General features: G+C 40.5%; 1 long non-coding RNA gene across 1 annotated transcript in view; it reads right to left on the reverse strand.

Annotated features, from left to right (window-relative positions):
* Positions 1–26,410, reverse strand: part of LOC149748255 (uncharacterized) — a 129,061-nt gene that overhangs the window by 38,733 nt on the left and 63,918 nt on the right. Inside the window, exon 4 of the long non-coding RNA XR_016394711.1 lies at positions 1–26,410. This exon is cut by the window's left edge and continues 38,733 nt beyond it; it is cut by the window's right edge and continues 6,120 nt beyond it. This is a non-coding gene — a long non-coding RNA (uncharacterized LOC149748255).

Genomic DNA, 26,410 nt, shown 5'->3' on the forward strand with positions numbered 1-26,410 from the left:
GTTTTTCCCTCCTCTCTCTGACTTGGTGTGTGATTCAGGGCTCCAAATGCTTTATAATTCCCTATTTCTTGTTCTCCCTGTTGATTTTGGATAATATCTGGAGAAAGGCTCTGGGAAACACCTTTACTTCATTGTCTTCCAGAATATTCTACTGACCAAGATTTGAAACTGGCTCCCTCACTTATTAGTTATGTCATTTTGAGTGAGAGACTTATCTTTTTTTGAATCTCAGTTTTCTCAACTTTCCTAATAATCTTCTCTTCCTAGGATATATGGATTGAATGAGCCTGGAACACACGAGAGTCCTGTTATATCAAGAGATGGATAATGCGGAACTCCCTGGAGGTCCAGTGGTTAAGACTGCGCACTTCCACTGCAGGGGGCGCGCGGGTTCGATCCCTGGTCAGGGAACTAAGATCCTGCACGCCACACGGCGCAGCCAAAAAAATGAGAGAGAGAGAGAAAGAGAGAGAGAGAGAGAGAGAGAGAGAGAGAGAGAGATGGATATGGCTGGCACAAAAAGTGCTAGAACTTCTGGGGAGGGGGGTGGCTGGAGAGGACAGCAGGTCCCAGCGGTAACTTGATACCCTGCTGGGCACCCCCACCTGCATTCCTAACTCAGCTCATTGCCCAAAGGCCATCCAGGAGGCCATCCAGGAGCTGGTAGGGCAGGCAGAAGTGATCATCCCCATGGTGGAGCATCCCACTACCCTGAGGAAGAAACTGGAGGTCAAAACTCATGGTCATCCTCACAGATTTGAAATACTGCATTCCACTTTAGTGTTTAATCTGCGTATTTTTAAAATTATGGTTTGGTTCAGCAATCCCACTTCTACAAATCTATCCCAAAGACACACTGGCAAAAATAAGAAATGACGTGTTCATATGACTGTTTGCTGCAATGTTATCTATAATAGTAGAAAACTAGAAAAAAATTTAAATGCCCATCAGTAGAAAAATGATTGAATAAAGTATGGTATATCCACATAATGTAGTGTTATATATCTGTCAAAATAAGATATGCATATGTATACAAACACATATTTTAAAACAGAAGAATGAACCATACAACTTTTTAAATGGTTACCTAAAAACAGAGGGGAATAGAGAAGATAAAATCCAGGCTTCTCTGAATATATACAGTTTTGAGGATTTTACTTGAAACATGCAAATAATTTACATAATTAAAAAATGAAATTAAATGTTTAAAATGCAATCTCTAAAATCAAAAGCAAAATTAAACAAGTTAACACAGATATATATAGCCTTTGGTAGCCTGGTCCCAAGGGAAAATACTCTAAGAGATTCTAAAATAAATAATCTGTACATCCCTAGAAAGATATGCCTTAAAGACAAAACTGCAAAATTCTTAAGTTGTTTTCAGTAATCACATTGTTGATGAGAGTGTTGGTATTATTATCCAAGAGTTTGTTGGATGGGTTTTTTTTTTTTTTTTTAATGTGCACTTGTGATGGTGTCACTGAGAATAAGGCTGCTCAGTGTGAGGAAAAGGAGACACAAATGTCAGATCAGTGAGGTTTGCTCTATAATCCTAAATCTGAATTGACAGTATCAATGCAAACAGGTTTTTTTTACTTCTTTCGGTTTTTATCATTCTTTTAACGTTTAATTTTGAAATAATTATAGATTCACAGGAAGTTGCAAAAATAGAGAGGTCCTGTGAACCCTTCTAGCTTCCCCTAATGGTTACTTGCCATTTATAACTACAGTACAATATCAAAACCAGGAAACTGACATTGGTACAAAATGTGTATATAGTTCTATGTCATTTTATCACATGTATGAATTTTTGTAACCAGCACTGCAATCAAAGTACAGAATTATTGTCACCACAAAAATCTCCCTCATGTTAATCCTTCATGATCGTACCTACCTCCTCCCATTCATCATCCCTAACCCCTGGCAACCACTAATTTGTTTTCCATATGTATAATTTTATAATTTCAAGAATGTTATAAAAATGGAATCATGCAGTATGTGACCTTTTGAGATTGGCTTTTTTCATTCAGCATAATGCCTTTGAGATCCATCCAAGTTGTATCATTTTTTGTTCCTTTTTATTGATGGGTAGTATTCCAATGGTATGGATGTACCCCAGTTTGTTTAGGCATTCGCCCACTGAAAAATATTTTGTTTCCTCTTTGGGGCTATTATAAATAAAGCTGCTATGAACATTCACATTATGGTTTTTGTACAGACACAAGATTCAGTTCTCTGAAGTAAATAGTCAGGAGTATGGTTGCTGGGTTGTTCTATAAGTGTACGTTTCATTTGTAAGAAACTGCCAAACCATTTTTTCATTGTGGTTGTGCCATTTTAAATTCCCACCAGCAATTTATGAGAGAACCCGTTTCTCTGCATCCTTGCCAGTGTTTGGTATAGTCACTATTCTTTACTTTAGCTATTCAAAAATAAGATAGTGATATCTCTCTGTAGTCTTAATTTGCATTTCCCTAGTGGCTAGTGATATTGAATATCTTTTCATGTGCCTATTTGCCATCTGTATATACCTTTTAGTGAAATATCTCTTCATGCCTTTTGCCCATTTTCTAATTGGATTGTGTTTTTTTACCATTGGGTGTTGAGACTTCTTTATATATCCTTGATTCATGTCCTTTGTCATATATATTGCTTGCAAACTTTTCTCCAAGTATACAGCTTGTCTTTTCATCCTCTTAACAGGATCTTCTGCAGAGCAAAAGTTTAAATTTTGGTGAAGTACAATTTATCACTTTCTTTCTTTTATGAATCATATGTTAGGTATTTTGTCTAAGAACTTTTCACCAAGCTACAGGTCCCAAATATTTTCTCCTATATTTTCTTCTAAAAATGTTATAGTTTACCCATATAGTAAGTCTTAAAATCAGGTGGATTGATTTCTCTCACTTTTTTTAAAGACTGTTTTAGCTATTCTTATTCTTTTACCTTTCTATATAAATTTTAGAATAAACTTGTCTATTTCTACAAAAAAATCTTGCTGGGATTTTAAGTGGAATTGTGTTGAATTACAGATCAATTTGGGGAGAAATAACATTTTCTATGTTTAGTCTTTCAATCCATGAACATGGTATATCTCTCCATTTATTTAGATATTCAATTTCTTTCATTAACATTTTGTAGTTTTCAACATACAACTCCTGTGTAAGTTCTGTTGGATTTATACCTAAATATTTCTTTTTTTTAAGTGATCATAAATGGTATGTTTATTATTTCAGTTTCCATGCATTCATTGCTAGTGTATAGCGATACAATTCAGTTTTTTATGTTGATCTTTTATCCTGCAACTTTACTAAGCTCATGTATTCTAGAAGTGTTTTTGTAGATTTATGGGGATTTTCTATATAGGCCATCATGTCATCTGCAAATACTTTTATTCTTTTCAATCTATATGCCTTCTATTTCCTTTTCTTGCCTTACTACACTGACTAGGACCTTCAAGTACTATGCTGAATAAGAGTGGTGAGAGTACCAGGTGAGTGTGGATGTCTAGGCTCCCCACTCAGCCTCTGTTGATGGGGATGAGGAAAAGCCATGTTTAGTTTAACTGAATGAGATGATAATCTGTAATAATTATCAAAACATTTTTCTAGGGACTTCCCTGGTGGTCCAGTGGTTAAGAATCCACACTTCTACTATAGAGGCTGCGGTTCAATCCCTGGTCAGGGAACTGGGATCCCACACACCATGCATGCGGCCAAAAGAAAAAAAAATTCTATCCTTCCAGGCTATACCTTTCGTGGTACTTTGGCTAAAGAGAGAAATTTTTTCTTGCCCTATTTTTGCCTTTACCCATTGATATTTCTGGATTGCCAGCTTCTGGACAGCTGTACTGGGTTGCAGCCAGTCTGGGATATAAGGAGGCAAATAGAAAACCCAGGGAAATGTGTGGTTCCTCAAGTTCTGAAGTCTCTGGCTGATCCACCACTTCCCTACATTTCTCAGAACCTTCTTTTTTTTTTAATTTATTTTTGGCTGTATTGGGTCTTCACTGCTGTGCACGGGCTTTCTCTAGTTGTGGCAAGTGGGAGCTACTCTGCATTGCGGTGCACAGGCTTCTCATTGTGGTGGCTTCTCTTGTTGTAGAGCATGGGCTCTAGGCATGCGGGCTTCAGTAGTTGCAGCACATGGACTCAGTAGTTGTGTCACATGGGCCCTAGAGTGCGTGGGCTTCAGTAGTTGTGGCATATGGGCTCTATAGTTGTGGCATGCGGGCTCTAGGGTGCACGGGCTTCAGTAGTTGTGGTTTGTGGGCTCTAGAGTGCAGGCTCAGTAACTGTGGCGCACGGGCTTAGTTGCTCCGCAGCATGTGGGATCTTCCCAGACCAGGGATCAAACCCGTGTCCCCTGCACTGGCAGTCAGATTCTTAACCACTGCACCACCAGGAAAGTCCCAAGTTGCCTCCTTTTAAACTTGGTCTTTGTTCTCTGACATCAGGATTACCCAGCAGAAGTACAGAAAGTTAGGCACCAAGGACCTAGACATGGCTGCCAAATGCCACCTCCTTCTCTGGAACTTCCTATTGCCAGCCCTGTCCTCTCATCATATCACATCTATACCTTAGTGTGATTTTCTATTTATTCTACCTATAATACAGACAAGCTGGGAAGCCCTTTACCCCTTGGAGATCTGGCTTGGACACTGCCAATTCCATAGCCTTTGGAAGTCTGGAGTTTTCCCATGAATTCTGCTAATTTCCAAGCACTAATAAAAAGAAGACGTCATTCTGAGGGTGCGACACAGATGGGAGAAAGTGTACACATCTTCAGCACACAGCTCCATGAGCTTTCGCACACTGAATACACCTGTGAAACCAGTACCCAGGTCAGGAAGCAACTTATTCCTACTGCTAGTGATTAGCAGAGCTGAGATTCAACATAGCTGTCTGGCTCCAGAGCCATAGTCCAGAACCACTAAGTTGTGCTGCCAAAAATATGGAGACTGGAGAAGGAGTCTGAATCAAAGTTCTGGAAGAATCACCTCCACGTGGTTCTTTGTATGTAACTTCTATGTGCTCTTTTGTTTATATCTTCCCACTTGCCTCTCAGAACCCAGGGAGAGAGTGTGAGGCTCAGAGCCAGGAAGGGGCTAGCCCAAGGGCCACAGCTGGAAGGGCAAAGTAGGGTTTGAGCCCAGACTAAATCAATGTCCTCTCATTTTACATGGGGGAAACTGAGGCCAGGAGGGGCTGAGTTACACTGCCCCTCCCTCCAGTAAACCCGGCACAGGGTTTTGCTCATGGATGGGGTTAATGTGTCCTTAGAGTCCATGTCTGGACTGGATGATGAGGCACTTGACCCTTCAGACTCCCTGGTTGAGCCTGGGACCTTAGCTGCACTTGTGCTGGTGACAGGAGATCACCAGAGACTCAGGCAGAAGCTGTAGGTGGAAGAGAGGACAGTAAGAGGATGTGTGCAACACACGGTGAGCAGGGCAGAGGCCTCCGTATATTTGGGGTCCAAAGGGGGATGACCTTTGGGCTTGACCTTCAGGGACAGCCCACAATAGCCTTGGCACTTCCTGCACTTTCCCATCATAATATTTATCGTACATTATTGTGGGTGCCGAAAGCTCCTTGAACAAGGACACAGTGATGGCCATCATCTGTTCCTCCTCTAAGTCTTCAGTGCAGCCCTTAAAGAAGTGAGTAAACTATGTTCTTCCAGAAGTGGTAAGTGGCTGAGTGTCCCAGAGGCAGTTCCTTGCTAGATCTACCATAAAAGGTGTCATAAGCACTAAATTCCCTCAGGAACAGAGACACAGTCACTAGGACTTAAGCAGATAGATTTTTCCCTGAATGAAATATGACTTTAATTTGCACAATATGCTCATTTATATTAATAATATCTGAATGAGAAGTGCAATAATAAGTCCCTAATGCTAACCTGGGGCAAAAATCTAATACAAATTAAATTGGCTCTGTTCCTAGGAATTTTAGTATATTGCATGGTGATTTTTTAGCCAAAATTGTGCACAACATAGCTGATAAATATTGTAATTAAGATCAGAATGGGACAATAGAAAATTGTTGGTTTTCTCCAGTAATGAACAAACAAATGCCTTCCCAATAAAAGTAGGTTTCCAACAGACATCTGAATGAACAAGGCTCTATCTTCTGTGGAACAAGATAGCAGGCCTACCCAGAAGGTTGTGAGGCCTTGAAATGCTGATGTCTCCAAAATCTACCCCATGAATGTCCTTTTGACTGCAGAGGCATTTTTGGCCTTTGGAGGAAACCTAGATATGGGCAATCAGTCATTTTCTTCTCCATTATACCCCAACATGGAGAAACTCTCCCACTCACAATCTTGAACAGGCAGCCAACTATATGATTGTGTCTTTGCTCACAGATGGTTGAAACAAATGTAGATACTTGTACCAAACGGGGTCAGTCCCAAGGGTACGTGAACATAGGGAGCTGAGCTAGAAGGACAAGTGGTCTTGGGGTCTGAGGGAACCCCCTGAGGGCTGCCATGATGCTCACTGTGAACCTCAGTGAATGGGAAGAACTCCAAGTCTGCAGGGCTGGCAACTGTAGCAGTCAACACAGCAGAGAGTGGAAACCATGAGGATCCAAATGGCAGAGAGAAATGAGTCATTAAAATCTCCCAGAGTGCTTAAAATAAACCCTCCTTTTCATAATCTAGTTTGAGCAGTTTTCTATTCCTTGCTAACCAACAACTCCAAGATAGGGTGGACTAGGAAGATGCGGAGTTTGCGTCTCCTCACAACTAGAGCACCTACCAGGCACTGGTGGGGGAACCACAGACACCTAAGGAAGTACTCCTGAGTGACGAGGTAGGACGTTTGCATGGGGGGGGGGAGGGGGAGAGGAGAAGTGGAGGCGGGACAGGACTGGTGACCCTGAGGGGTGGCTGGGGGAGGGGAGGGGTTCCCACACCCAGAGGGGCCAACCCATGGTGAGGGAATTTAACAGGGATGGGGAGAGACCCTCGGGAGATTGGAGGAAAGGAAGGAAATGGCTCTAGCATTTGCCCTGCCCACTTGGGCCCCGGGGAACCTGCTGAGGTCCTGGGCCTAATCCTCCGCCCTCTGAGGATCCCTCCAGCCGTGCTGTGCCTAAACCCCACCCCTGCACCCCCACCCAGAGCCTTACCTCCAATCCGAACTCCACACTTCAAGGCCCCCTCAGGCCATGCTGCCCTTTCCAGCCACAGGGATCCTGAGTCTAGGCCCTGCCCCCACCCTAAATCCCGCCCCCACCTAAGCCCCACCCCTGCCTAAGCTCCATCCCCAACAGGTAAGGCCTCTTCCAGCCCCCACCTCTTTTTTAAGGTTGTGCTTCTGTTTTACCTTGTTGATTCATTTACATTTTTTTTTTTTTTTGCGGTACACGGGCCTCCCACTGCCGCGGCCTCCCCCGCTGCGGAGCACAGGCTCTGGACATGCAGGCCCAGCAGCCACGGCTCAGGGGCCCAGCCGCTCTGTGGCATGCGGGATCCTCCCAGACTGGGGCACGAACCCGTGTCCCCTGCATTGGCAGGCGGATCCCCAACCACTGTGCCACCAGGGAAGCCCTCATTTACATTTTTATTTTTCTAATAAATTTTTTATTTTTCTAACGTTATTTTACTCTTTAGTTTTCTAATATTATTTTACTCTTTATTATTATTCTGCCCCTTTTGGCTTGTTCCCCCCAACTTTTTTTTTTCTGTTGTGATTCCGTTTTACCTTGTTGTTGTTGTTTCACTTACATTTTTATTTTTTCTAATAACTTTTTTATTTTTCTAACTTTATTTTATTTTTTATTCACTGTTATTGTACTGCTCCTTTTTTTCTCTCTTTTGCCATACCGTGAGGCTTATGGATTCTTGGTTCCCAGGCCAGGGGTCGGGCCTGAGCTCCTGTGGGGGGAGCATTGAGTCCAAACCACTGGACTAACAGACAACCTCAGACCCCAGGGAATATTAATGGGAGTTAGGTCTCCCGGAGGTACTCATCTCAGCACCAAGACCCGGCTCTACCCAACTGCTTGCAAACTCCAGTGCTGGATGCCTCAGGCCAAACAATCCGTAAGATAGGAACACAGCCCCACCCATCAAAAAAAAAAGAGAGATGACAAAAAAATATGTTACAGATGAAGGAGCAAGGTAAAAACCTACAAGACCAAATAAATGAAGAGAAACAGCCAACCTACCTGAAAAAGTATTCAGAGTAATGACAGTAAAGATGATCCAAATCTTGGAAATAGAATGGAGGCACAGATCAAGAAAATACAAGAAATGTTTAACAAAGACCTAGAAGAACTAAAGAACAAACAAACAGTAATGAATAACACAATAAGTGAAATGAAAAATACACTAGGAGGAAACAACACCAGAATAACTGAGGTGGAGGAGTGAATAAATGCGCTGGAAGACAGAATGGTAGAAATAACTGCTGAGGAGCAGAATAAAGAAAAAAGAATGAAAAGAAATGAAGACACTCTCAGAGACCTCTGGGACAACATTAAATGCACCAACATTCGAATTATAGGGATCCCAGAAGAAGAAGAGAAAGAGAAAGGGTCTGAGAAAATACTTCAAGAGATTATAGTCAAAAACTTCCCTAACATGGGAAAGGAAATAGCCACCCAAGTCCAGGAACCGCAGAGAGGCCTGTACAGGTTGAACCATAGGAGAAACACACCAAGATACATATTAATCAAACTAACAAAATCAAATTCAAAGAAAAAAATTAAAAGCAGCAAGGGAAAAGCAACAAATAATATACAAGGGACTCACCATGAGGTTATCAGCTGATTTTTCAGCAGAAACTCTGCAAGCCAGAAGGGAGTGGCAGGATATATTTTAAGTAATGAAAGGGAAAAAGCTACAACCAACAATACTCTACCAAGCAAAGCTCTCATTCAGATTCAACAGAGAAATAAAAAGCTTTATACACAAGCAAAAGCTAAGAGAATTCAGCACCACCAAACCAGCTTTACAACAAATGTTAAAGGAATTTCTCTAGGCGGGAAACACAAGAGAAGAAAAAGATCCACAAAAATAAACTCAAAACAATTAAGAAAATGGTAAGAGGAGCACACATATCGGTAATTACCTTAAATGTGAATGGATTAAAGGCTCCAACCAAAAGACACAGACTGGCTGAATGGATACAAAACCAAGACCAATATATATGCAGTCTACAAGAGACCCACTTCAGACCTAGGAACACATACAGACTGAAAGTGAGGGGATGGAAAAAGATATTCCATGCAAATAGAAATCAAAAGAAAGCTAGAGTAGCAATACTCATATCAGATAAAATAGACTTTAAAATAAAGACTGAGATAAGGAAGGACACTACATAATGATCAAGGGATCAATCCAAAAAGAAAACATAAGAATTATAAATATGTATGCACCCAACATAGGAGCACACCTCAATGCATAAGTCAAATGCTAACAGCCATAAAAGGGGAAATCGACAGTAACAAACTAATAGTTGGGGACTTTAACACCTCACTTACACCAATGGACAGATCATCCAGACAGAAAATTAATAAGGAAACACAAGCTTTAAATGACACAATAGACCAGATAGATTTTATTGATATTTATAGGACATTCCACCCGAAAGCAGAAGAATACACTTTCTTCTCAAGGGCATGTGGAACAGTCTCCAGGATGGATCACATCTTAGGTCACAAATCAAGCCTCATAAAATTTAAGAAAATTGAAATCGTATCAGGCATCTTTTCTGAACAAAACGCTATGAGATTAGAAATCGATTACAGGAAACAAAAACTGTAAAAAGCACAAACACATGGAGGCAAACAGCACCCAGCTAAATAACCAAGAGATGACTGAAAGAGGAAATTTTAAAATACCTAGAAACAAATGACAATGAAAACACAATGACCCAAAACCTATGGGATTCAGCAAAAGCAGTTCTAAGAGGGAAGGTTATAGTAATTCAATCTCACCTCAAGAAACAAGAGAAATCTCAAATAAACAATCTAACCTTACACCTAAAGCAACTAGAAAAAGAAGAACAAACAAAACCCAAAGTTAGTATAAGGAAAGAAATCTTAAAGATCAGAGCAGAAATAAATGAAATAGAAACAAAGAAAACAACAGCAAAGATCAACAGAACTAAAAGCTGGTTCTTTGCAAAGATAAACAAAATTGATAAATCTTTAGCCAGACTTACCAAGAAAAAAAAGGGAGAGGACTCAAATCAATAAAATTAGAAACAGAAAAGGACAAGTAACAACTGACACTGCAGAAATACAAAACATCATAAGAGATTACTACAAGCAACTCTATGCCAATAAAATGGACAACCTGGAAGAAATGGACAAATTCTTGGAAAGGTACAACTTTCCAAGACTGAACCAGGAAGAATTAGAAAATATAAACAGATGAATCACAAGTAATGAAATTGAAACCATAATTAAAAACCTTCCAGGGCTTCCCTGGTGGCGCAGTGGTTGAGAGTCCGCCTGCCGATGCAGGGGACACGGGTTCGTGCCCCGGTCTGGGAAGGTCCCACATGCCGCGGAGTGGCTGGGCCCGTGAGCCATGGCCGCTGAGCCTGCGCGTCCGGAGCCTGTGCTCCACAACGGGAGAGGCCACAACAGTGAGATGCCTGCGTACTGCAAAAAAAAAAAAAAAAAACCTGAACAAAATACTAGCAAACAGAATCCAACAGCACATTAAAAGGATCATACACCACGATCAAGTGGGGTTTATCCCAGGAATGCAAAGATTCTTCAATATACGCAAATCAATCAATGTGATACACCATATTAACAAATTGAAGGAGAAAAACCATATGGCCATCTCAATAGATGGAGAGAAAGCTTTCGACAAAATTCAATGCCAATTTATGATAAAAACCCTCCAGAAAGTAGGCATAGAGGGAACTTTCCTCAACATAATAAAGGCCATATATGACAAACCCACAGCCAACATCGTCCTCAATGGTGAAAACCTGAAACCATTTCCACTAAGATCAGGAACAAGACAAGGTTGCCCACTCTCACCACTATTATTCAACATAGCTTTGGAAGTTTTGGCCACAGCAATCAGAGAAGAAAAAGAAATAAAAGGAATCCAAATAGGAAAAGAAGAAGTAAAGGTGTCACTGCAGATGACATGATACTATATATAAAGAATCCTAAAGATGCCAGTGGAAAACTACTAGAACTAATCAATGAATTTGATAAGGTTGCAGGATACAAAATTAATGCACAGAAATCTCTCACATTCTTATACACTAAAAATGAAAAATCAGACACAGAAATTAAGGAAACACTCCCATTTACCACTGCAACAAAAAGAATAAAAAACCTAGGAAGAAACCTACCTAAGGAGGCAAAAGAGCTGTACTCAGAAAACACTGATGAAAGAAATCAAAGATGACACAAACAGGTGGAAAGATATACCATGTTTCTGGATTGGAAGAATCAATATTCTGAAAATGACTATACTACCCAAAGCAATCTACAGATTCAGTGCAATCCCTATCAAATTACCAATGGCATTTTTCACAGAACTAGAACAAAAAATTTTACAGTTTGTATGGAAACACAAAAGACCCCGAATAGCCCAAGCAATCTTGAGAAAGAAAAATGGAGCTGCAGGAATCAGGGTCCCTAACTTCAGACTCTACTACAAAGCTACAGTAATCAAGACAATATGGTACTGGCACAAAAAGAGAAATACAGATCAATGGTACAGGACAGAAAGCCCAGAGATAAACCCACACACATATGGGCACCTAATTTACAACACAGGTGCAGGAACATACAATGGAGAAATGGCAGCCTCTTCAATAAGAGGCTGGGATACCTGGGCAGCTACATGTAAAAGAATGAAATTAGAACACTTCCTAACACCATACATAAAAATAAACTCAAAATGGATTAAAGGCCTAAATGTAAGACCAGACACTATAAAACTCTTAGAGGAAAACACAGGAAAAACACTCTTTGACATAAATGACGGCAAGGTATTTTATGACCGAGCTCCTAGAGTAACGGAAATAAAAACAAAAATAAGCAAATGGGACCTAATGAAATTTAAAAGGTTTTGCATAGCAAAGGAAACCATAAACAAGACAAAAAGACAACCCTCAGAATGGGAGAAAATATTTGCAAATGAAGCAACAAAGGATTTATCTCCAAAATATACAAACAGCTCATGCAGCTCAATATCAAAAAAACAAACAGCCCAATCAAAAAATAGGCAGAAGACCTAAATAGACATTTCACCAAAGAAGACATACAGATGGCCAAGAGGCACATGAGAAGTTGCTCAGCGTCACTAATTATTAGAGAAATGCAAATCCAAACCTCAATGAGGTACCACCTCACACTGATCACAATGGCCATCATCAAAAAGCCTACAAACAATAAATGCTGGAGAGGATGTGGAGAAAAGGGAACCCTCTTGCACTGTTGGTGGGAATGTAAACTGATACAGCCACTGTGGAGAACAGTATGGAGGTTCCTTAAAAAACTAGAAATAGAACTACCATGTGACCCAGCAATCCCACTACTGGGCATATACCCTGAGAAAACCATAATTCAAAAAGAGTCATGTACCAAAATGTTCACTGCAGCTCTATTTACAATAGCCAGGACATTGAAGCAACCTAAGTGTCCATCAACAGATGAATGGATAAAGAAGATGCGACACATATATACAATGGAATATTACTCAGCCATAAAAAGAAACGAAATTGAGCTATTTGTAGTGAGGTGGATGGACCCAGAGTCTGTCATACAGTGTGAAGTAAGCCAGAAAAAGAAAAACAAATACCGTATGCTAACACATATATATGGAATCTAAGGAAAAAAGAAAAAGGTCACGAAGAACCTAGGGTAAGACGGGAATAAAGACACACACCTACTAGAGAATGGACTTGAGGATATGGGGAGAGGGAAGGGTAAGGTGTAACAAAGTGAGAGAGTGGTGTGGACATATATACACTACCAAACATAAAACAGATAGGTAGTGGGAAGAAGCTGCATGGCACAGGGAGATCAGCTCAGTTGTTTGTGACCACCTAGAAGGGTGGGATAGGGAGGGTGTGGGGGAGGGAGACACAAGAGGGAAGAGACATGGGAACAGATGTATATGTATAACTGATTTGCTTTGTTTCAAAGCAGAAACTAACACACCACTGTAAAGCAATTATACTCCAATAAAGATGTTAAAAAAAAATTAGAAATAGCACTACCATATGATCCAGCAATCCCACTACTGGGCATATACCCTGAGAAGACCATAATTCAAAAAGTCACATGTACCCCAATGTTCACTGCAGCACTATTTACAATAGCAAGGACATGGAAACAACCTAAATGTCCATCGACAGATGGATGAATAAAGAAGATGTGGTACATATACATAATGGAATAGTACTCAGCCATAAAAAGGAACGAAATTGGGTCATTTGTAGTGAGGTGGATGGACCTACAGTCTGTCATACAGAGTGAAGTAAGTCAAAAAGAGAAAAACAATATCGTATATTAATGCATATATGTGGAATCTAGAAAAATGGTACAGATGAACCTATCTGCAGGGCAGGAATAGAAACACAGATGTAGAGAACGGATGTGTGGACACAGTGGGGAAGGGGAGGGTGGGATGAACTGGGAGATTAGGTTTAACATAAGTACACTACCATGTGTAAAATAGATAGCTAGTGGGAACCTGCTGTATTATACACGGAGCTCAGCTTGGTGCTCTGTGATGACCTAGATGGGTGGGATGGGGGTGGGGAGGGAGGACCAAGAGTGAGGCAATGTATGTATACATAGAGCTGTTTCACTTCATTGGACTGCAGAAACTAACACATTGTAAAGCAAACTATAATCCAATAAAAAATAAATTCAAAATAAAAAAAGGAAGTAGCAGCACAGGTCATATGATTTCCTGCCAAGATTCTTAACTTCACTCCTGGTTAAGAACTGTACCAATGTCTTGGATGAGGGCAGAGGTGATATCCTGAGGAAAACTGTGGAGAATGTGAAAGTAACGGGATCAGCAAGAACAAAGTGAAAGAATCAGTAGCCAAATAACTGGAAATCTGGTAAATCTAACAAGAAAAAGATCAATACGGAGGAAGGTGAAGACCCATGCTTGAACTGTGGAAAAGACAAAAAATTAAGCAGACATTTCAGGATGAGTAGCAGAAGTGGAGAACTGATCTAAGAGTAACACACATTGAAATAACTGAGGGCATTTATTTGAAAAACATGTCCAATACGTGCAAGCTCATGAATTCAGCAACCACTATATGCCCCTACTGTATTAGGTGCTATACGACCATACATCAAACTTTTACTGTGGCCTTCCTAATATCTAATAAATATAGAAGGCCTCCTTTTCAGCAAAGTGCTCCACAACTGTACTCTTTTGGCTCGGTATAAGGTTCAAAAGAAGGGCTGATTCTTTTATAGCAAGCAGAAGATGGCAGAATCAGGAGTCTGTGAGAAAGGAAGAGGAAAGAGAGTGTGCTGTACAAAGTTCTTGCCACCATGTGGCAGGAGAAACACGTCTGGCAGAATCCTAAGGTGCATCTCTTCACTAAATGTGCACAAGCATCCCAGGGTCTGAGCATCTAAAACTCCCAGCACAGCAGCAAATTCTAAGCAGGATATTCATTTTCTAATGTGACCCAGTAAGTCAACAGGGCCCCAAGACACTGAATAAGTTGGATGAAAGTGAAATTCTTTCTTTCTTCATAAAGTCCTTGACTTTGTTCTCTTTTGCACTTGAAATTAGAGAATTATGACAAACCGACTTACAACAAGGAAAGTATATGGTTTTACAGGAGAAGCAAAACCTAAAGAGAAGCTCAGAACTAGACGGAAATTCAGAGATGAACTAGGGTAGCCCCTTCATTTGACCCCAAGCTATCCAAATTCAAAATGCTTAACGTAGCTTAGAATTGTTGAGCTGGCTCCAGAACATTCTAGAATATGTCTCCTGCCTCATCACCCTTCATCCCCCACACCCCTACCTTCCCCTCCACCATGCTTACCACATACCTTACCATTACTCACAGAGAAACCTAGAACAAGGGTATCAAATTCTAATGGCGGAGGGGCCACGCAGAGGATATACATGAGTAAAGTGAGCCAGATGGGGCCTGCGGTGATCTAGGGAAGGTTCCCCCAACACGGGAGAACAGCCACCACTTAGCCAATTCTACTACACAGATATGCAGTCCACCATGGCCAGATGTTCTTCAAGAGAAGCCCAAAACCTAGCTTTTTATGTGAAATCTCCTGGCTTTTATTTTTTTTATTTTTTTATACAGCAGGTTCTTATTAGTCATCAATTTTAAACACATCAGTGTATACATGTCAATACCAATCGCTCATTTCAACACACCACCATCCCCACCCCTACGTGGCTTTCCCCCCTTGCTGTCCATGCATTTGTTCTCTACATCTGTGTCTTAACTTCTGCCCTGCAAACCAGTTCATCTGCACCATTTTTCTAGGTTCCACATACATGCGTTAATATACGATATTTGTTTATCTCTTTCTGACTTACTTCACTCTGTATGACAGTCTCTAGATCCATTCACATCTCTACAAATGACTCAATTTCGTTCCTTTTTATGGCTGAGTAATACTCCATTGTATATACGTACCACATCTTCTTTATCCATTCGTCTGTCAATAGGCATTTAGGTTGCTTCCATGACCTGGCTATTGTAAATAGTGCTGCAATGAACATTGGGGTGCATGTGTCTTTTTGAATTATGGTTTTCTCTGGGTATATGCTCAGTAGTGGGATTTCTGGATCATATGGTAATTCCATTTTTAGTTTTTTAAGGAACCTCCATACTGTTCTCCATAGTGGCTGTATCAATTTACATTCCCACCAACAGTGCAAGAGGGTTCCCTTTTCTCCACACCCTCTCCAGCATTTGTTGTTTGTAGATTTTCTGATAATGCCCATTCTAACTGGTGTGAGGTGATACCTCATTGTAGCTTTGATTTGCATTTCTCTAATAATTAGTGATGTTGACCAGCTTTTCATGAGCTTCTTGGCCATCTGTATGTCTTCTTTGGAGAAATGTCTATTTAGGGTCTTCTGCCCATTTTTGGATTGGGTTGTTTGTTTCTTTAATATTGAGCTGCATGAGCTGTTTATATATTTTGGAGATTAATCCTTTGTTGATTCGTTTACAAATATTTTCTCCCATTCTGAGGGTTTTTTGTCTTGTTTATGGTTTCCTGTGCTGTGCAAAAGCTTTTAAGTTTCATTAGGTCCCATTAGTTTATTTTTATTTCCATTACTCTAGGTGGATCAAAAAAGATCTTGCTGTGATTTATGTCAGAGTGTTCTTCCTATGTTTTCCTCTAAGAGTTTTATAGTGTCCAGTCTTACATTTAGGTCTTTAATCCATTTTGAGTTTATTGTTGTGTATGGTGCTAGGGAGTGTTCTAATTTCATTCTTTTACATGTAGCTGTCCAGTTTTCCCAGCACCACTTATTGAAGAGACTGTCTTTTCTCCATTGTATATCCTTGCCTCCTTTCTCATAGATTAGTTGACCATAGGTGCGTGGGTTTATCTCTGGGCTTTCTATCTTGTTCCATGGATCTATGTTTCTGTTTTTGTGCCAGTCCCATATTGTCTTGATTACTGTAGCTTTGTAGTATAGCCTGAAGTCAGGGAGTCTGATTCCTCCAGCTCTGTTTTTATTCCCTCAAGACTGCTTTGGCTATTCAGGGTCTTTTGTGTCTCCATACAAATTTTAAGATTTTTTGTTCTAGTTCCATAAAAAATGCCACTGGTAATTTGATTGGGATTGCATTGAATCTCTAGATTGCTTTGGGTAGTATAGTCATTTTCATAATATTGATTCTTCCAATCCAAGAACATGGTATATCTCTCCATCAGTTGGTATCATCTTTAATTTCTTTCATCAGTGTCTTATAGTTTTCTGCATGCAGGTCTTTTGTCTCCCTAGGTAGGTTTATTCCTAGGTATTTTATTCTTTTTGTTGCTATGGTAAATGGGAGTGTTTCCTTAATTTCTTTTTCAGATTTTTCATCATTAGTGTATAGGAATGCAAGAGATTTCTGTGCATTAATTTTGTATCCTACAACTTTACCAAATTCATTGATTACCTCTAGTAGTTTTCTGACAGCATCTTTAGGATTCTCTATGTATAGTATCATGGAATCTGCAAACAGTGACACTTTTACTTCTTTTTCTCCAATGTGTATTCCTTTTATTTCTTTTTCTTCTCTGATTTCTGTGGCTAGGACTTCCAAAGCTATGTTGAATAATAATGGTGTGAGTCGACATCCTTGTCTTGTTCCTGATCTTAGAGGAAACGCTTTCAGTTTTCCACCATTGAGAATGATGTTTGCTGTGGGTTTGTCATATATGGCCTTTATTATATTGAGGTAGGTTCCCTCTTTGCCCACTTTCTGGAGAGTTTTTATCATAAACCGGTGTTAAATTTTGTCAAAAGCTTTTTCTGCATCTACTGAGATGATCATATGGTTTTTCTTCTTCAATTTGTTAATATGGTGTATCACACTGATTGATTTGCATATACTGAAGAATCCTTGCATCCCTGGGATAAATCCCACTTGATCATGGTGTATGATCCTTTTAATGTGTTGTTGGATTCTGTGTGCTAGTATTTTGTTGAGGATTTTTGCATCTATATTCATCAGTAATGTTGGTCTGTAATTTTCTTTTTTTTGTAGTATCTTTGTCTGGTTTTGGTATCAGGGTGATGGTGGCCTCATAGAATGAGTTTGGGAGTGTTCCTTCCTCTGTAGGTTTTTGGAAGATTTTGAGAAGGATGGGTGTCAGCTCTTCTCTAAATGTTTGATAGAATTCACCTGTGAAGCCATCTGGTCCTGGAGTTTTGTTTGTTGGAACATTTTTAATCACAGTTTCATTTTCATTACTCGTGATTGGTCTGTTCATATTTTCTATTTCTTCCTGGTTCAATCTTGGAAGGTTATACCTTTCTAAGAATTTGTCCATTTCTTCCAGGTTGTCCATTTTGTTGGCACAGAGTTGCTTGTAGTAGTCTCTTAGGATGCTTTGTATTTCTGCGGTGTCCGATGTAACTTCTCCTTTTTCATTTCTAATTTTATTGATTTGAGTCCTCTCCATCTTTTTCTGGATGAGTCTGGCAAATGGTTTATCAATTTTGTTTATCTTCTCAAAGAAGGAGCTTTTAGTTTTATTGATCTTTGTTATTGTTTTCTTTGTTTCTATTTCATTTATTTCTGCTCTGGTCTTTATGATTTCTTTCCTTCTGCTAACTTTGGGTTTTGTTTGTTCTTCTTACTCTAGTTCCTTTAGGTGTAAGGTTAGATGGCTTATTTGAGATTTTTCTTGTTTCTTGAGGTAAGCTTGTATAGCTATAAACTTCCCTCTTAGAACTGCTTTTCCTGCATATCATAGGTTTCGGATTGTCGTGTTTTCATTCTCATTTGTCTCTAGGTATTTTTTGATTTCCTCTTTGATTTCTTCAGTGATCTCTTGGTTATTTAGTAACGTATTCTTTAGCCTCCATGTGTGTGTGGTTTTTACATTTTCTTTTTCCTGTAATTCATTTCTAATCTCATAGCATTGTGGTCAGAAAAGATGCCTGATATGATTTCAATTTGCTTAAATTTACTGACGCTTGATTTGTGACCCAAGACGTGATCTATCCTGGAAAATGTTCTGTGCGCACTTGAGAAGAAAGTGTAATCTGTTGTTTTTGGATGGAATGTCCTATAAATATCAATTAAATCTATCTGGTCTATTGTGTCATTTAAAGCTTCTATTTCCTTATTTATTTTCACTTTGGATGATCTGTCCATTGGTGTAAGTGAGGTGCTAAAGTCCCCCGTTATTACTGTGTTACTGTCGACTTCCTCTTTTACAGCTGTTAGCAGTTGCCTTATGTATTGAGGTGCTCCTATGCTGGGTGCATATATATTTATAATTGTTATATCTTCTTCTTGGATTGATCATTATGTAGTGTCCTGCATTGTCTCCTGTAACATTCTTTATTTTACAGTCTATTTTATCTGATATGAGTATTGTTATTCCAGCTTTCTTTTGATTTCCATTTCCATGGAATATCTTTTTCCATCCCCTCACTTTCAGTCTGTATGTGTCCCTAGGTCTGAAGTGGGTCTCTTGTAGACAGCATATATATGGGCCTTGTTTTTGTGTCCATTCAGCAAGCCTGTGTCTTTTGATTGGAGCATTTAATCCATTCATGTTTAAGGTAATTATCGATATGTATGTTCCTATGACCATTTTCTTAATTGTTTGGTGTTTGTTTTTGTAGGTCCTTTTCTTCTCTTGTGTTTCCCACTTAGAGAAGTTCCTTTAGCATTTGTTGTAGAGCTGGTTTGGTGGTGCTGAATTCTCTTAGCTTTTGCTTGTCTGTAAAGCTTTTGATTCCTCCATTGAATCTGAATGAGATCCTTGCCTGGTAGAGTAATCTTGGTTGTAGGTTCTTCCCTTTCATCACTTTAAGTATATCATGTCACTCCCTTCTGGCTTGTAGAGTTTCTGCTGAGGAATCAGCTGTTGACCTTATGGGAGTACCCTTGTGTGGTATTTGTCATTTTTCCCTTGCTGCTTTCAATAATTTTTCTTTGTCTTTAATTTTTGCCAATTTGATTACTATGTGTCTTGGCGTGTTTCTCCTTGGGTTTATCCTGTATGGGACTCGCTGTGCTTCCTGGACTTGGGTGGCTATTTCCTTTCCCATGTTAGGGAAGTTTTCGACTATAATCTCTTCAATTATTTTCTCTGGCACTTTCTCTCTCTCTTCTCCTTCTGGGACCCCTATAATGCGAATGTTGTTGCGTTTAATGTTGTCCCGGAGGTCTCTTAGGCTGTCTTCATTTCTTTTCATTCTTTTTTCTTTATTCTTTTCCTCAGCAGTGCATTCCACCATTCTGTCCTCCAGGTCACTTATCCATTTCTCTGCCTCAGTTATTCCGCTATTGATTCCTTCCAGTGTAGTTTTCATTTTAGTTATTGTATTGTTCATCTCTGTTTGTTTGTTCTTTAATTCTTCTAGGTCTTTGTTATACATTTCTGGCATCTTCTCGATCTTTGCCTCCATTCTTTTTCCGAGGTCCTGGATCATCTTCACTATCATTATTCTGAATTCTTTTTCTGGAAGGTTGCCTATCTCCACTTCATTTAGTTGCTTTTCTGGGGTTTTATCTTGTTCCCTCATCTGGTACATAGCCCTCTGCCTTTTCATCTTGTCTATCTTACTGTGAATGTGGTTTTTGTTCCTCACTCAGGCTGCAGGATTGTAGTTCTTTCTTCTGCTGTCTGCCCTCTGCTCTCCTGGCTTTTCAATGAAGAAAATTAAGTTGGATTGTTTTTAAACACTGTACACCAAGCAAAGCCAGATATGGCCCACAGTCTGCTGTATCTGTTTTGGATGATAGACCCCATGAAGGAATCGACAACCCCTCATTGCTCACCACTGGGTGGCCTGTGATGAGTCGGTGTCTCTGAGCCTTGGTCTCTTCATCTATAAAAAGGCTGTTGTAAGGACTAGGTTTATATAGATAAACTACACAGCACGGTGGCTGGCTCAGGCAATTCTCAGTGAGAGACAGCTGCTCACTTCCCTGTACTGTGGAGACACCTGCATGTGGGTGTTGGGAGAATTCTCCACAGCCTTCCACCTGTTCCTTTCCCTACTGTTATGAAAAAGTGGCCACTGCTCAAGGCAGTGGAGTGGGATGGTCTTTAATCAATCATCTTTACCCTAAATCAGGATTTTTACCAATCAACAAATTTGGTTTTACATGTTTCCTGGCCTAAGGACAATAAGAATATACACATACATAATCAAAATAAACAAGGTTTTATCCTTACGAGTAGCATTTAAACAGAAAACATCACAGTTTTGGACAATGAAGGCAGGGTGCTCACTTCAGGCCATGGCTGCAGAAGTTTACACTACAACACATGTGCTCAGATCCAATTTACCACGTCCTGCTGGGTGGCCAAGGGCAGAAAGCAGTTGGAAGCTGAGAACATACTCATGTCTTCTCTGCAAAGGTGAGTGGGTCACTGCCTTCAAAAGGACTGAGCTGGGCTGCATTTAGCTGTTGACAACGTAACAGCAGGAAGTAGGGCTAGGGCTTAGGGTCAGGGCAGATGCCACTGGAACTGGGGGAGTCCTTGGAGCACCAGGCTTGTTCACAGACTCCCCGCCTGTCCCCTCCTCACCCGTGACATGGGATGTCTCATAGCAGTGGGACGCTTGAGGTCAGATTCAGGCCTGGGTTATTGGTTGGAATTTCTGTGTTTCATTCTCATTTCTATTTGGTGACGATTTCATATCTGAATCATAACAGGCAGAAAATATTCAAAGATGCATTTTCTGAAGTCCATAAGGATTCTTGTGCAAAGTCATTACAGAGTCAAACAACTGGGGACATCTCAATTCCTGCCAGGCAAAAACATTCTCTAATTTAAAATTTAATAAGTGACACAGAGAACTGATGACCCCTGTAGGCCCACCAGCCCCTAGCACTAGGTCTTCACACAGTAAGCACTCACTTCATACCGGTTATTGAATAAAACTCTTGGCCAGAGGAAATAATGACCCACGATGTAGAGCCAACAGTACAATGAAAACTGAAACTCTCCAAAAGCATGAATTTACTCTTGTATTCTATTTCTTAGCCACCAAAGGTCTTTCTCCATTGGCTTACTCATTCATTCATTCATTTATTCATTCAATAAATGTTTATTGAGCACCCACTATCCTTCAAGCACACCGTTAAATCCTCAGGATAAAAAAGATGATCTTCTACACGCACCCCAATGTTCATAGCAGCACTACTTACAATAACCAAGACATGGAAGCAACCTAAATGTCCATCAACAGATGAATGGATAAAGAAGATGTGGTGTATATATACAATGGAATATTACTCAGCCATAAAAAAGAATGAAATAATGCCATTTGCAGCAACATGGATGGACCTAGAGATTATCATACTAAGTGAAGTAAGTCAGAGAAAGACAAATATCATACGACTATCACTTACATGTGGAATCTAAAAAAAATGATACAAATGAAATCATTTCCAAAACAGAAAGAGACTCACAGACATAGAAAATAAACTTACGGTTACCAAAGGGGATAATGGCGGCAGGGGTGCGGGGGGGATAAATTAGGCGTTTTGGAATAACAGATACACACTACTATATATAAAACAGATAAACAACAAGGACCTACTGTATAGCACAGGGAACTATATTCAATATCTTGTAATAATCTATAATGGAAAAGAATCTGAAAAAGAACATATATGTGTGTGTTGTGTGTGTGTGTGTGTGTGTGTAGATACACACACACACACGTATATGTATAACTGAATCACCCTGCTGTACACCTGAAACTAACAAAACATTGTAAATTAACTATAGTTCAATTTTTTAATGGCTTAAAAAATATTCATTGGGGGAAAAAAAGATGATCTTCAATTAAATCATTATAGCTACTCTGTGACAGTGACGTGGCCTCAGAATGTAACGGCAGCCAGATCATCCACTGTGGACACCAATCCATAAAGCCCATCTGTCTAAAGCAGCAGGTGTGCTAGAAACTGTTTTGCTCTCAATTTTCCTCTGCACTGCACTGACACAGCATAAATGTCACTTGGTTTGCCCAAATTGAAAAACAGCTTAAAAGAGGGAGGGCGCGTTTATGAATTCATCATTCTTTGGGGTTATGAGTTTATTTCATGTCTGAGCTGATGACTCTCAAACCAAAAGCCCTCACCTGCAATATAGCAGTACTGTCCCAGATCAGTCTGTCATTAAGAAGAGTTGATCAGAGGAGTAAATGTGACAAAAACAGGGAACTTTCAGGTATACTATAAACGTCATTTAACCACAGTTTGCATGAAGAGAGCTACAAGGCCAGGGGTAATGCCAATTAGAAGAACAAATATGGAATTCCCTGGCAGTCTAATGGTTAAGACTCTGCGCTTCCGCTGCAAGGGGCATGGGTTCGATCCCTGGTCAGAGAACTAAGATGCCACATGCCACGCGGCGTGGTCAAGAAAAAAAAGAACAAATAATGCTTGCTGACTCATACAAATCATTTATCACTTTTATTTACCTTGAGTACTTTGTGCCATTCACTGTGCTAAACGTTTTACCTACATTATCTTCTATAATCTTCACAACTCTGTCATTACCTTTCACTTTATACTGAGAAAACTAAGGTCTTTCCAGGGGGTTAAACACCTGCCCAAGGTCACAAAGTTAAGAAAAGATGAAGCTAAAAATCCAAACCCAAATGGTCTGATTCAGAGCCCCAGTTCTGAACCACACAGTTTCTGCAGCTCTGTCATAATCATAACTTCCCTTGAGTGTCACCACCAACCCACGGCAGTCAGAGAGCCTCTACTGCCATGGGGAATGACAACTCAGATCTCATGGGCACCGTGTTACAGGAGAACAGATACACCACCTCTGGCTGGCAGAGACTCTAGGAATCTGGAAAGACCATAGCTCCTACTTTGCAATGTTCTAAGATACTGCAACCGAGACTGACCTCTGGTCACATGCTCTCTGTTCAACTGAATGCTTTGACTGGCGGCAGCAGCCTCTAGAGAAATGAAATACCAAGCACTAGTCTGAATGTGCCCTGGACCCTCCTGAAACCAGATTCAAAGCGCAGGAGCAGATATCCATAAAAACTGTATCAATAAATACATTTACCTCTTGACCAAATAACCCTACTTTTAGAAATGTGTCCTGATATTCCTGCACTCATGGAAAGATTATTCTTTGCTGTACTGTCTGCAACAACAAGAGTGGAAACAACTCAAGCAGCTTTCAAGAAGGTACAGGTTAAATTAATTATGGTAAAGCCCTTTAATGGAATACTGCATAACTGTGAAAAAAAATGATGAAGCCGTATACTGCTATGTACTGATATGGAAAGGTGTCTAAGATTTATTGTTAAACAAAGAATATAAAATGAGGCACGTCTGCGTATATATGCTTACACTTACCTATTAAATATATTTATTTATGTAAACATAGATAAAATTTACATTTACATAAACTCTAGAAGAATACACAAGAAACTAATAAAAATGGTGACCCGCTGGTGTGTTAGGGGAGGCACAGAATATAGGATAGATAGGGCAAGGTTGACAGTGACCACTACATATCTTTTCGTAACATTCTGCTTTTTGGACCATGCGACTGGATTACCTATTCAAAAAGGATGACCATCTTGAACCCAGCTAAAGATTATCTCGATGATTTTGGAGATTCAGCTGCAGAGTCTGATCATGAACAAGTGCGTGCCAGAATATATGTACACAGATTTGGGGACCACCTTCTCTTCCCTGCCACTCCACTGGCTCAGACTGGGAGTATTCTGTATTATTCAGAGTAGACCAAGCTGCTGTGATAAAGAGATCTACACATGTAATATTCTGACAGGGTGAAAGTTTGTCTTGCTCATGTACCCAGAAGGGCACTCAAGCCTGCAGGTTGCTCCCCTCCTCATGGTCATTCAGACAGTAGGAACTTTTCCACCGGCCTCATTCCCTCAGGCCTTGGTATCACATATATCCAATTGGCAGAAGGGGAACAAGTGTGGAGAGGGCGCACATGGTCCAGTAGCAACAAACATCACTTCTCACATTCTATTGGTGAGAACAAGTCACATGACTACACTCAAGTAAAAGGCAAGTTAGGAAATACTCTTTACCTGGGCAACCTCTTTCCAGCTCAATATCTCCTATGGAAGGGGGGAGTGGACAGTAACCCATCTCCAATGCCATCGCTTTCTCCATCACTGAAGGAATTCTGGGAGGGTTACTAGGTGTCATTCACCCAACAAACCTTTCCCAGGAACCCCTGTGTCAGTCCTGCCAATATAAAGGAGAATTTGATGCGGTTTGTGGTTTGTAGAGATGAAAAAGCTTATCGCCAGTTGGAATGATGAAGAGAGCCACAGGAACTAGTTAGAGACCCCACTTACCCTGAGCCTCCATGTATTGCAGGATAGAAATCAGTCACTGTCTTTCCCATCCCCCCTCTCTGATTCTCTCACCAATGTTTCCTTGCTCCCCTCTGACTTTTTCTGTTTAGTTTATCACCTACTTCATGGCAAGAGGACCCTTCAGTGACCTATTTTGTGTCTTCTTCTTGATCCACCTGACTCCGGTTCCAGCCCTCATTTCCACTGGAGTGGCTTCTTTGCTCCCCAGGAGATCCCCCTCCTAGCCCTGTCTGCCCAGTGCCTTCACATATGCCTACAATTGTGTGCGCACACACACATGCACTGAGGCTGTGAGGCAGCTATTACTGTGCCCGGCCCCAAGGAAGCAGAAGCAAGATGGCACAGGGGACAACCCTACCCACAGCCTGTAGGAAGGAAGACAGAACACACTGACAGCTATCTGAGGGGCAACAATTAGGGATGGATTTTTAGCTGAAATACCTCTGCCAAGAACCTAAAGTGACATGGATGTGATCTAGTCCATGGAATTCACCAGGTGGAAGCAACAGATGCAGATTGCAAAGGCTGCTGCATTAAACCAGAGCAAACAAAAGTAAAATTTAACCAGACCATGCAACTCTAGGAGTTACTCACGTTTTCACCACCAAGGGCCCATTTAATTATTTCTATACATCACATGGGCTCATGTTTGCAAAGACTCTTCCTCCCAGAGAAACTACATTTATTAGAGTGATGTCTTCATTTCCCCTGTGTCTTATTAAGCAAAGACATATGCAACTACCAAGCGGGGTTTGTGATCACTCATTTGTTCATTCAACAAACATTTACTGAACCTTTGCCACATGCCAGGCACTAGGAATACAGTAGAGAATATAGCAGACAAGGTCCCTGCCTTCAGATTCTTACTGTGGGGCAGACGTTCATCAAATGACCATAAACAAGTAAGTACAAGTTAGAAAGGAGAATAAAGGAGGCCAGGAGAGAGCATGAGGTGAGCTTTGCATGAGGTACAGCTTCATGGAAGGCATCTCGCCTAAGGGACACCCAAGCTGGGACCAGATTCTCAAGAGGTGTGACTGCCCTAAACTCAGTAATTCCCTCTAAAAGAGAAGAAAACACAACTTTAAAAGGAAGCTGATACTGTCTACATGTCTGCTCTGTGAGAGATACAGGGCTGGGCCATTTCTTGGCACTGTTTCATCTCCTCCTCTGCCCAGTGCATCCATGGTGGGTGACCTGCTCCCTAATTTTTACAGATTAAGAATCAAGGCTCCAAAAGGTTTAGCAGACTGACTGCATCTCCTGGGTAGTAAGAGGCAGATCAGGGAGTCCAACCTGGATCCAAAGCTCTAAGGAGGCAGTAAGGAGGGATGCTTGAGGGGACTCCACTCCAGTAGTGGAAGGCAAG

This window comes from Delphinapterus leucas, chromosome 10 (genome assembly GCF_059928025.1).
Source record: "Delphinapterus leucas isolate spDelLeu-1000000601 "Yukka" chromosome 10, BTC_Dleu_Yukka2, whole genome shotgun sequence".
Classification (NCBI taxonomy): Eukaryota; Metazoa; Chordata; class Mammalia; order Artiodactyla; family Monodontidae; genus Delphinapterus; species Delphinapterus leucas.